The 13,561-nt window shown below is 31.6% G+C and overlaps 2 long non-coding RNA genes across 3 annotated transcripts; one reads left to right on the top strand and one right to left on the bottom strand.

The window, feature by feature from the left end:
- Window positions 221–8,355, top strand: LOC110268990. The gene is made up of 3 exons (XR_002357819.1): window positions 221–566; window positions 2,653–2,721; window positions 7,457–8,355. It is a non-coding gene; the product is annotated as an uncharacterized LOC110268990 (long non-coding RNA).
- On the bottom strand, window positions 2,658–7,449 carry LOC107628469. Of its 2 annotated transcripts, XR_002357818.1 has the most exons (4): window positions 6,754–7,449; window positions 6,418–6,572; window positions 6,064–6,128; window positions 2,658–5,966 (listed from the first exon to the last, which is right to left on the bottom strand). It is a non-coding gene; the product is annotated as an uncharacterized LOC107628469 (long non-coding RNA). The 2 variants fall into 2 exon arrangements; XR_002357817.1 differs by having other exon boundaries at window positions 6,418–7,449.

A 13,561-nucleotide genomic window follows, 5' to 3' on the forward strand; every position in this document is an offset into this window, starting at 1 on the left:
TCGTCTAGCACGACAAGAGAGTATCAATTCATTAATACGAGGATTTAATCTCTACTACTTCATCTCATCTAAATTTCGGACCCTAACATGATTACTAGCGAGGCCAATGAATTGTTATTACATCACCACATGCCTTAAGTGAATCTATAATCACTTATATATATATATATATTTTTTGTGAAGGGCAAAAGTCCTAAAAAGAAAATTACATGCAAATAGTACGAAGTAAAGTAGTCCATTCTTTATTCTTATGGAAGAGATTAACTACTTTTAAGAAAGGTGTATTCTAGAACAAAAATTCATTTTTTAGTTATAAGCATTTTTTTTGTTAGGCAATCAGCGCACTTTTTATCTTCTCTATAAATTTGTATAAATTTTATATTCAAATTCCTATTTTTGCAGTTCAAAATTTTTTCTTACAAGTGTATTTGGGTGCTTGCTAAGATTGTTCCTTTCATTTATCAGGCTTATCACCGAAGCGGCATCACCTTCCACTATCAAATTTCGCACACCCATCGTCCATGCAAGCTTCAGCTCCTACACAATATCCCACAGCTCTCTGCCTTGTAAGTAGAGCAGTTTTCGATATTATGGGTGAAGCCAATGATCTATTTTCAATTTGTTTCTCAACAGACTGCTAGAACCCGCCCATTTGCAATTGCCCTGTTGTGCTCCATCCATGTTTAATTTTGCCCAACCACGAGGAGGAGTGCATCCTACATTTATCGTTGCTCTCTCTGTCCGTCATATGACCTTTCAGATACGCTTTGTTTAGCAATTTACTTACTTTATTATTTCTTTGTGAGGTTGCCTTGGTCTCTTGTATTGTTGTTCATGAGTTTCTTTATTCCTCCAACACCACAATCTTCAGCAAGTGACAATAAAAATGTCCCTCCACTCTATATTCTGAATCAGCCCCAAGTGTTACTTTAAGTTTACTTGGATCCATTCCTCCCAATTTATTTTTAAAAAATACTGAATTTCTTGAGGTTCTAAGGAATTGTACGCATACTGTTGAGGCTTTAGCGAAATTCCTAAGAACATGAAAAACGTCCTCCTGATCTTTGTTGTACAAATTGCACTTTCCGTTCCCACCAAAAATTCTGTCTATCTTTTGCATAATTTTTCTATGCATCGCTATCCACATAAAAATTTTAGTTCTTTGTGGTCCTTTCCAATTCCATAAGTTTGTCCAAATAGTGTCCATAGGCTTAGACCAACTAGATAGGGTTTTATAAGCTTTTGCTACTGAGAATTTTCCATCAGAGGAATGCTTCCATCCCATTCTATCATCCTCCTCCTCTGTTTGTGGTGGAGGCATGGCTGTAATTTTGTCAACTATGTTACTTAGAAGGTTTAGGGCAAGTCTTTGGATATCCCATTCACCATTTCTATTTGTCCATTCCTAGACCAGAGAGTTGTTATCCACGATTGGGTTCAAGGCCAAGTTGCTAAGGCTTTCTTTGTCTTCTACCCACAATTTGTACCAGAAATTTGTGGATAAACCATTCCCTATCTGTTTTACTCCATTTTCTAGAAGGGTAGGCTATAATTTGACTAACTCTTTTCAAATAGGAGAATCATAGGGTTAGCTTGGATAATATTTCCTAGAATATTTTTTTCGTTGTATTTGTATAGCATCACTCTTGCCCATAAGGTATTTGGATCTTTCTTTAGCTGCCATAGAATTTTTAAGAGAAATATATCATTCATGGTATTCAGTCTTCTAAATCCTAGACCTCCCTTGTGCTTCTAAACCCCAGATTTTGTCTAACTCCTCTCTTGGGCTTGAATTTATCTATTTGTTTTCGTTCCAAAGAACATTGTATTTAACTAAACTTATGCAATTCATGGTGATATTGATAAACTAGTCTGATAGTTTAAATTCCTTCAATCTTTGCTTGATGAAATTCCAATTCAACTTGTCGTACATATTTTCAAAATCTATTTTGATTGCCATAAACTATTTTTTCCTTCATTCTTTTCATGTTATGCATCATTTCTTTTGCAACAAGAATATTATCTTGAATCTTTTTTCCGGGTATAAAACTAAATTAATGAATGGCAATCCTATCATTAAGATAGAGCTTGATTCTGCTGACTAGAATTTTGGTTAGAATTTTGTAACTCACATTACAAAGGGATAACACCCTAACTTTCTATGGGCTGCTCACTTTAGGCAGAAGTGCAACAAAGATTGTATTAACGAGGGCAATGAGGTTGGATTCCTTCTAGTAGCTTCTAATGAAGTCACATACACACTTTATTTTTTATGTTCTCCCAATTATTCTTATAGATGAGTGCTGGAAAGCCATCATCTCTAGGAGCTTTGAGCGATACTATGTTGAAAGTTGCATTCTTAATCTCCAATTTTGTAGGCTCTGCAACTAGTTCACTGCAAATAGAATTATCTAAATCAGGAAGAATATAGTGCATTAATTTTAAAGGAGTGATCGTTACCTCTTTTTAATAGAGTTTCTAAAAATGCCCGATAACATATCTCTTCAACACTTCTTCATCTTCTATCCAATCACCATTTGTGTCTTTAAGTTCAAGAATGTTATTTTTCCTCCTTCGAATGATGGTTTTGATGTGATAGAATTTAGTGTTCTTATCCCCTTCCAATATTCATTGCTTTTTTTATTTTTGCAGCTAAAAAGTTTTTTCTTTGTCAAGAATATCTTCAAGCTCCTTGTTAAAATCTTGCTCCAGCTTGTCTAGGTAAGGATTTTGGCCATATGAGTTGCTCTTTTGAACACTAGCAATTCTATTAAGCACTTTTTTTTGGGCTTAATGATATTCCCGAAGCACTTCTTGTTCCACTCAAAAAAATCATTCTTTAAATTATTTAAAGCTATAATGAGGTTGTTTTGCTTGTTCCAGCTTTTAGAAAAATAATTTTAAAAGTCAAGGTGTTGACACCACATAGCCTCGAATCTAAAGGGTTTATTGTCTCTTCTATTTTTATTCTTTTCTATAGTTATGAGGAGGGGGTGATGGTCAGAATTAGATCTGGCTAAAACCTCCACTACAACTTCATGGAATCTGTTCTTCTAAGAGACATTGGCTAGAGCTCTGTCTAACCTCTTGAACACTCTCTCTTGCCCCTCTCTTTGCGCTCCCTTCCAGGTGAACCTTGTACCATTAAACCCCAAATATATGAGATCACATCTATTTATCCAGTTAGCAAATCAGTTGCATCCTCTGATATCCACACTGCTGCCCTTTTCTTTTTGAACTGTCCGTAATTACATTGAAGTCTCCCCCCATCATTCAATCCCCAGTTAGAGAGTTAGCAATGCTTAATAACCTTGGCCAAAGCTCTCTTCTATAGATGGGATGAAGATTGGCATAAAGAGCAATGAAAAACCAATGGGTTCTAATCTTATTTTTATTTTCATATGAACATATTGTGGGTGGGTTTCAATGATATCGATGTTGAGGTTAGGTCTTTTCCAACACACTCAGATGCCCCCAACAAACCCTTGTGCCTCGTTAACGAAATAGCTAGAGAACCCTAGTTGTTGAATAATATTTTTAGCATTATTCCTACTGCACCTAGTTTCCAACAGGACAGCGATATCTGGCCTATGTGGCCTCATCAATTCAATAAAAATACACTTGAACTTGTTGCTTGTCGCTCCCCTAACATTCCGTATAAACACAGGAATTTTAAATAAAATATGAGAAAAAAGAAATTGAGACTAAAATTCTGGAAAGAGTAACTTGAAAAATTAAATATTTTGCATTTTAGTGTCCATAAGGGCACTAATTTATGGGGTGGTGAAGTCCACCCCCTCCAATAAGCTTCTATTTGGGTCTGAATTGGTATATTCTATATCCATAAGTGCTACCTTGTTATGATTTGTGGATGTTGAATTAGGAGATTTTTCTTCTTCTAGTATTACTGGGTAGATAAAGTTAATATCCTCCTCCATCATTGAAGGAGAGTGGTTACTTGCTTTTATCTAGTTCTCATTATAGTGAACCATAGAGTTGTTCTTTTTCCCTTCAATTTGTTGTGGCTTAGTCATGTCAGTTTGAATTTTTTTTTCTCCCTCATTTTGTTGATTCAATGTCCTTTTGCCTCCCTATCTTTAGTCCCTCTTTTATCTTTTTTTTCCTGTGTTTTCTTGGTTGTCTTTAACTTTTAGCTGTTGAGATTTAACTCCTTTTCCCTTGTTATCAATAGTGTGTTCTTTCACCGGTTCCTCTGATGTTTCTTCTCCTCTTTGGCCTTCGAGCACTATCTAACCCTATTCTGTCTCTTTCACCTAAAGCGCACTGAATCTTGACCCATTTTCTTTTGTTTTAGATATCTCTGATGCTTGCTTGCTTAACTCCACTTTGCTTTCTTTTTTATCTTTTCTTGGTCTTTGAACAACCATCCATGGACTAAAATTTTTATCATTTTCAGCGCTCACAATCTGCTTCCCTTTATCTAAGTTGTTGATTTTTTTTCTTTATTTGGATGTGTTGTCTCTTCTTCTTGCTGAGGTTCTTTTTCTTTTTGGATTGCTTGTGAATTGTGCTCTTTGTCTATTGCGTTATTTGCTCTTGCTAGACATATTTTTTGGTCATGGTATATTCTTCCCCAGGAGAAACATATTTGGTGAATGCCTTCATACTCCACCAAGTATTCTCTACCATTTATCATATATCGTCCCACCAAAGGTTTAGTCAAAACCACTTCCACGCATATTCTTGCGAATTTTCCCCTACACACTTTCATGGTGTTTTTGTCCACTTTTATAGTTATTCCTATAATGTTTCTTATATTCTTTAGCACAATTCTATGATACAGTTCAATTGGAAGTCTCGGGAGCCTCACCCAAGCTGTTATCTTGTCAGTATCGGTTGTAAGTGGATTAAAGTTAGGTTCCCACGTCCTTATGGTTAGATAGTGATCATACACTTTCTAAGGTCCTTCTAAGAGAGCAAAATCAAGATATTCTTATGCATAGAACTTAACCAAATAGTAGTCCTACCCTAGATCTATGACATCAATACTTCCTTTGTTACTCCATATGGCTTCCAATCTTCTCTTCATGGCTACATATCCTATTTTTCTTCCTAGCAGCTTTACTATCAATGTTTCCCACCAAGGTTTCCAAAGCCTCCTCCCTGTTGCTCCATTAATCATTATGTTAAATAGACTTTCTTTCACTTTTTTCACTTTAATTTAAGGTAAACTATGAGTTTCAGTTCTTGTATGGCTTCCTTGATTGATTTTCTCTGGTATCCTGATATCCTCCTCCATGTCCAGGCTGTCCTCGTCAGAGAGATTGCTATCTTCCTCTATATAGTTATTTATGGGACCTTGTTTGACTGTGGCTGAGAGAGTGCACATTTTTCCTGGGGTTCCCCTCACTTCATGTGAATCATTCATCCATTCATCTTCTCTTGGTATTAGGGGTGTTCACGGGTCGAGTTGGTTCGGGTTTGGGGTGAAATTAGAACCGAACTGAATCAATTAAATTGTAATTGGTTCGAATTTAATTTTTTTGTGTACCCAAACCAAACAAACCGATTAAGAACGGATTGGTTCGGTTCGAGTAATTGGGTACCTGATAAAACAGAAATTCATAAAAAATAAAATGTTTATCTTAAAAATTCTGTAAATATAATAAACATGTAAAATCAATAAATAAATCAATAATATGCTAACAATAATAAAATACCCATAACAATCCACAATTATAGCTAAATACTTAAGTCATTGCCCTAATCAAAAGTCTAAACACATTAAAATCCAAACTAGAGGTATCCAAACATCAAACACATTAAAATTCAAACATATTAAATACTTAATACATTAAAATCCAAACATATTAAACACCAAACAAATCAAATTCCAAACACATTAAAAACTAAATATAAAAGTGCAATAGAAATAATCCTTCAAAGTCTTTACACCATAATCCTTCATTCCATCAACCAAGTATGTTCAAGAGAGGAGTTGTGACCTTCAAAAAATCAGCATATAATTAGCCAATGTCAATATATGAAATTGATTAGTTGAAAGTAATTCAATAAATAAATAATTAGTAAAAAATTATTAACCTCAAATTGTAAATTAAACAACATCAACTCCAACGGCTTGATTAGATATTGTTAAAGTTGAAGCTCTACATTAACAATAATTAAATTACGATTAGAGACTTAACAATAATAATAATTACATAATAATTTAAAGAAATATAATTTAAAAATAGTTACCTAATTCAAGTTTTTCTTGGTCCTCAAGTTCTTTTTTTAAATCATGCATCATCTTTTGAGTCCTCAAGTTTGTGGTACCATGACTAGAACTATTGCATGCATATTTTTTTTTACAATAATTATAGCAGGCTTTATTAGGAGAACTTTTAGAAAAATGAGCCCAAACACTATTAGGTGCCCTACTGGATTTACATTTACCTTCTTTGGAGGCTCACCAGTAGCTCCAGTAGCTTCGGTTTGTATTTGTGCATCAGGTTCTGATGAAGGATTTGAGACAAGAAATTGTGGAAGAGTTGGACTTTGCGATGTTCCACCAGAAATACCATTGTCAATGGCAGTGAGAGTGGTTACACCTAGAGATGATGTGCTTCCAACATCAGTGTCGTTGACAGGGTTAGGTTTTTCCAACAGTAAAAATTAAACAAAAAATTATCAACAAGAATAAAAAATAAACAAAAATTGAGCAGAGAGTAAAACAATTAATAGATAACATAAAAAAAATTAACGCTTAACCTAAAGAAACTAGATCGTTACCTGACTAGAGAAGATAACCACTACAGACGAAGGAAAGGTCATTGTTGACGAGTAGATGATGACACAGACATTGTTGACACATGCTAGACGAAGCACGCTAACGGAAGATAAAGATGCTGCCAGAGAAGACGACCCTATAGCTACCAGAGAAGACGATGCTGAAGGTCACGGAGACGATGATACTGACAGAGACGACGATGCTGACAAAGACCCGCTGACGAGGATGCTGATGGAGGCACTGACAGAGATGCAGAAGGAGACACCGACGAGAGAAAGCTGTTGTCGATTTGGTTGGGTAAGTAATAGTGAGGTCGTGAAGGACTGAGGGTGCTCTGCTAAGGTTAATCATACGATGGGTGATTGTCGCTGCAATGTGTTTAGGTCAAGGTTAGAATCAGTAAAAGGTATATAGATTTTAAATTTATATTTTTTTAATTTAATTAATAATGGTACGGGTCTCTGGGTTGGTTCGAGTTCCGCAACCCTAGAATCATTACCCGGACCAATCACCAGAGAATATCATCAGTTCAGTTTGGATTGTGTCCAATTACCCATTGGTTTCAGAAATAATTTAATTGGTTCAGTTGGGTTTAGTTTGAGTAATCGGGTATCCGGTACCTATGAACACCCCTACTTGTATCAAGCCTTGTGTTCCTGAATACCCTTCTCCATTTTTCCTAACTTTCTTTATACTTCTTTGCAGCTGATCTTGCACCTTAGTGGATGGTTGGTGCTTGTGTGGAGCCCCCAAGGCACCTCCATCGCCATTCATGGTAGCAAAAACGAAGGGAAGCTCAAAATATACGAAAAGAAAATGCAGCGGCTAATTTTTGTGGATTGAATTTGTTTATTGTTGACCAATCCCTTATATTTTTTGTGTACCCAAAGAAAAGAAAACTACATGTTCCACTATATGAACAGATCTTTCAACAAACTATAAGCAGTGTTGTCAAAATCGGACCGAACCAGCCATGTGATCGGTCCGGATAATGCACACAACAAGATAAGGAAAAAAATCGGAAGGAATCGATTTGAACCGGTCAGTTTGGTAAAAAACCGGCAAGCCAGTCGGATTTTAAAACCCGGACCGGTTTGAATTGAAAAAAATTTAAAAAAAAGACCCTATTTGCCCATCCCCAAATATAGCACTACTCTCCCGTTCTCCTTCCCTTCAGAGTTCAAAGAGACTGAGACTTCCCCCCATCTTTGTCTCTTTCAAGCTTTAGCTTCACCTTGCTACTCTCCCCCATTCTCCAATTCGTGACTTCGTCTTTCCTGTCCTCCTGAAGAACCGAACAGCTGAATCCACCTTCCAAAACGGTAGTCATCCCAACTCTGTCTCTGTCACCTCGGTTCACTGCCACGGCACCACCACACACTCAGCTCTGTTGCCACACCTCTCGCTGGATCTACCAGCTCTCCTCCCTCGCGTCTCCTCCTTCAGCCGCCTGCGTCTCGCTTGCGTCTCTGTCTCTATCTCTGTCTCAAATAACATATATAAATTTTTTTGTTTATAAAATTACTAAGAAAGAAAGAAAATTATACAGGTACTATTTTTATCTGCATCAAAAGTGGTCTATCTTCTTTTTTTTATATTAAAACTCTTTAAAATAGCTCTTACTATAAGAAGAATATATAATTTTTTTTATAGACCCAAGAAAAGTATATGTAACACAACTCAAGTAAACTATTATTTTTAGTTTAAAAATATTTAATTTTTAACGAAATAAATCTTAAAAAAATGGAATCTTGAGTCCTCAAAGATATCTCCATTGAATAAAAAACACTAAATATGAGGAGACATAGATGGGGTTTAGAAATTAAATTTTTGACACGGTTTAAGTTTACTTAGAAAACTCATATATTTCTATCTTCCAAATTTAATAATTTTACGTCAAATAACTTTTTTAAAAATTTATTTTATACAAAAGATAAAATGTTAAAAAAAATAATTTTATGTTATTTTTATCTAGTGAGTTTAATTATATATCGAGTCAATTTGATTTAACTCAATTTATTTTGATTAATTTAGAGTCAAATTTAAATTTTTAATATAAACTTAATATTAGAGTCAAGACTTAGCCTAATTAAATCCGATTCGGTCAAAATTTTACATAATACATTAAATTATAAACATACAAGAATTTTATAATAACAACTAATAATTTAACACGAAGGGAATATACATAATCTTCATATTCAACACGAAAAGAGTAATTAAAAGAAAAATCATGTTTGTTTAGCGAAATTCAAGCAAGTCATGAGAATGTCTCCTTGAATAATTTGCAAGCATGAGAAGCACAAGAATATTGTAGACAATAATATTATTAGGTGAAGAATATTATATTATAATTATATAATATACTAATAATAAACATACATGTAAATCTAACTAACAAACCAAACGACAAAATCTAAAGATATCACAGGTTTTGCTTGGTAAGATATACAGAATTTTGCTAATTAATTAAGTTGGTCTCATCTATCATCATGGGTTTGGCACATACCTTAAATTTTAATTTTATCCAATCATCACAAACTTTGATCAGTTCAGGTATATTCACATGGACAATAATGACCCATCACAATCACAATAACCAAAATTAAATTCTTAATTCGATTTAAATTATGGTATATATTGTATATTTTGGAGGATAAGATGAAAAAACATTTTTAGTATGAAAAAATTAATTTTTAAATAGTCAACATTAGCCAATTTTTATTGTAAAATTAATTTTTAACTCTCATTTATTTATTGGAGAATTTATGACTTTGAGTTAGAATTTAAAGGTTTAAAATTTATGAATAAAAAAATTTAATTGTGTAGACTAAAAAAAAAAGTTAATTCTCTACTTCAATTCTTTAATTAAGTATTAAACATCATATAAAAGCTCTTATCAATTTCTAAAATCTAAGTTCCATCACTTCAAGATATGCCATTGCAAAAAGGAACAAGTTTTGGTGAAGTCGTTAGATGAATTAATCTCCACATGAAATCTCAAGATAATAATTCAAAATTTCAAGAGAATTGATGTATGGGTCTTTCTGAATTATATGGATTGGACTTCGTTTATAGAAATATTGGATGACTAATAAGTTAAATTTATTATAATAAAACATCTCTAATCATTTTTTTTTTAATATTTTGTTCACTTATGCACCCTTCTCTTACCTCCTTTGAATATTTTCAACAAAAACCTCTTAAATATTTTTTATTTTAATTTAGGTCTTCTAAAATAAATAATTAATTATCATTAAATTTAAAACTACTATCATATATGAACCTACTATTTTAATTTAAAAATAATTAACCTATCACTTTATTATTTTACTAATTTTCTCGTTTTATATTAGAAGATCTTGATTGTTTTTATTTACTCTCATTCTTTCATCTCCTTCGTTCAAATATTCAATCTAATAAATCCCTAATTGTTTGTTCACCACTATTTTCTTCCAAAATCTAAAAAGAACACCAAAATTCTATGTTCCATAGGTTTATGAATACAAAGTGTTAGCAAAGAGTGGTGGATGAAGTGGCTTAAATTGGTCTATTAAATGCAACTAAATTCAGTACATATGTTCATATGCAACATATTAAATAATGAATAGTACATACTAATCTCATTCTCACTCTCATGTACCACAAAAAAATTCAACCCTACTAAATAAGTTTTATGCTAACTTCCAATTTATCTTTAAGGAACAAAAACAAAAGCGTTGAAAAAGAGTTCAATGTGTTGAAGCCACATAGTAAAATAGTTGGACCATAGTGCAACAACACAAGAAATCTAGTGCAAGTAAGGTCAATGCAAAATTAGAATTTTCTTTATTATTATTATTTGTTTAATTTGGATTTTAAAATGCCAATTCCGAGTTTAGCTCTTAATTAGGTCCTTTCATTTTCATATGCGGCACGGATTTTAATTTCCAGAAGATTTGTAAATATTCTCTTAGATCATCATGAAACAGAGTGTTTCTTTGCTTAATTTAAACAAAGATTTACGTTTCATTGGATGTCATATATATATACTCCTTAAATTTAATAATTTATTCGGAAAAGAAACTTGTACGCAACTTATATGGAGACAAGAAATTTGATGAGAGATGTCGTTTACATATATTTTTTCAACAAAAAATTAATTATTAAAATTTTTAAGCATAATAACTAAGTTTTTCATGGACACCAATAAAGATCAATTGACAATTGCTGTTATATTTTCTTTTTATTATAAATATAAAACTAGTTTGATTATATCATTTATCAAACTAGTTTGACTAATTGGTGATTTTTTGTGTTCATATACATAATATCATTGTGTTATTATGGCCACTGTTTTTTTATTTATATCAAATATATTTCTAACAGCTAAATTTATGAAAAAAATTAGGACTAATCTAATAATAATATATGACAATTATATCTGATTTACAGAAATGATTTTTGCACATTTTGACCAACTTTTAAAAAATAAAAATTTATTTTTAATAAAAAAATCCCGAAGAAATATACAAATCAAACACAACTATATGCAAGTTAGATAAAAAAAGACTTAATATAGTTTTTCTTTTGTTAATCAAATAAGGGACAAAAACTACTTCTTTAATAATTTTTCACGTCAATAGAAAAAGGTATATGGTCAAATTTCGTTTTCATGAAATACTGAAAAAGAAAAAGATACTAATAAATTAAAACACTCACTTTTCGGTTTTTCGAAATCCGTGCAGATGCAATGTTCGATAAATCCATGCAAATTGCAACATCTGATAAAGCCAGGGATTGCAAGGTTACAATAAAGGTCTTTTCTATGTAATTATCGCCCTCCACGGATATCACAGAAAGAAATTAAATCAAAGAATAAGAAAATTCCATTAAAAATTTTCTACTTGTCTTGAGTAGTTCCTTTTTTAGTTATGTAGTTAATCATCCAAAGACCCAACTTGTCTCTAGTTTGATTTTTAAATTTTATCTAGCAAAAGAAATGTTTTATTTTCATTACGAGTACTTACATTAGATTAAGGGGGTTAAAAGAATTTGTATACTTTTATGATCGTAAATAAAAGAAGGGGAAAAAAAAAGACTAAGCATGCATGGTAGCTTTCCTATGTGAGGTCCCCAGTAATGTGAAATCCCCAATTTATTGTTTCCCTTCAGGTATAAGTTTTCACATTAATAATTATAATTTATTGTAATTTTTTTAATTGTAAACCGCCCATAAGATACGCATACACACAGATTTAAAATTTGTATAAGATACAGAGACATGTTTTTATTAAAATATGACGATTAGACGTAAAAAACACGCGTATTGAACGAATATCAATAAGCGTAGTATCTAAAATATGTCCAATACGCAAATACGTCAAATCAGGATAGCATCCACGATTCATTGATATTGTATTCGGTATTTATTGTATGATCAAAAGTGTATGAAAACCCTAAAATAATATTAGATTAAAAAGTTACGAGGCATCATGTGATGAACATTGATGAACAGCACATGGTTCAGAATTGAACTTTATTTGGAAGATTTGTGTGTCCGAATTCTTCAAAGGAGACAAGCATAGCTATGTCATACATGCTTTCTATGACTTATGTCTCCTTCCCTATACGTGTTTCTGATTTCCATAAATTAAACGTTGCCACTTGCCACACAACTATTAAAAAAAAAAAAAAAATTAGTATGCCTTTTCAGTCAAGTGACTATGATCATTTGAGAAATACTTTATTATTTTTCTTCTTTTTTTTTTGAATATATTTTTGTGAGATAATGTATCAAATAATTATTTATAAAAAAAATGTCTCAAATCATGAGGAGTATAAATTAAACTATTTATTTATACTAAAAGAACTATTTATAAAAGAATATGTTAAAATTCAACAATTATGATCATTTGATGTAAGAAATATTAAAATACAAATTATGTTAACATATATATGTTGTAAAAAGTTAAAGACAAAATTTAATACACACACTAGCTATTAATAGAAAATGTAACTCTATCAGCTATGTTATATACCCAGTCTTAAGTTTGAAGAAAAAAGAAGATTGTATTAATCTTGAACAATGAATTTAAAATTCTATCAAATCTTTATGATTTAGATCAAATACGTTATCATCATATATTAATTAATAAAAAATATGTGGACACATATTTTATTTAGTAGCCACATTTTCTTATGTAGAAAAAAAAAAAAGTTTAAGCGAGTTTGATATCATTTTGACCTCGACAAAAATAAATACAGATTACTACTAGAAAATATGATTATTAGCAATAGAAATTTCAACCATGGTTTTCAGCTGCTGATTTTTATTATAAATAATTGTTGTATTCAATTGTGTATATATTAAGTTTTTATTTTTCAAACTCATCAAACTCAAATATATCCACTATTTATGCTCATTTATGAACTACATAAATGGTTGTCTCTATCTATGATTTATCTCTAAACCTAAAATTTGTATACAGGCCACAATTTATATATAAATAAATTAAAAAGATAAAATAATAGAAGATTTGATTTTAAGACAATTTGGCAGTATTGGAGTGCAAATTATTTAAATAAGTAAATTATCTTAAAGTTTCGCATTGTGTCTATGCATTTAAGGTTTAATTTTAATATAAATAGTGATATAAAAAATAATATTGTTATCCGATTAAATTTTCATTTTAAGCATACATAATTAATAAGAGAATAGACCATAATACCATAATATCATCATTTAATCTTTATTATTTTTGGTATGTAGGAAATGAAACCAACTTAAATACTTATATTATTTAATTATTTATTATACCAACATATATC

This window comes from Arachis ipaensis, chromosome B02 (assembly GCF_000816755.2).
Source record: "Arachis ipaensis cultivar K30076 chromosome B02, Araip1.1, whole genome shotgun sequence".
NCBI classification, from domain to species: Eukaryota; Viridiplantae; Streptophyta; class Magnoliopsida; order Fabales; family Fabaceae; genus Arachis; species Arachis ipaensis.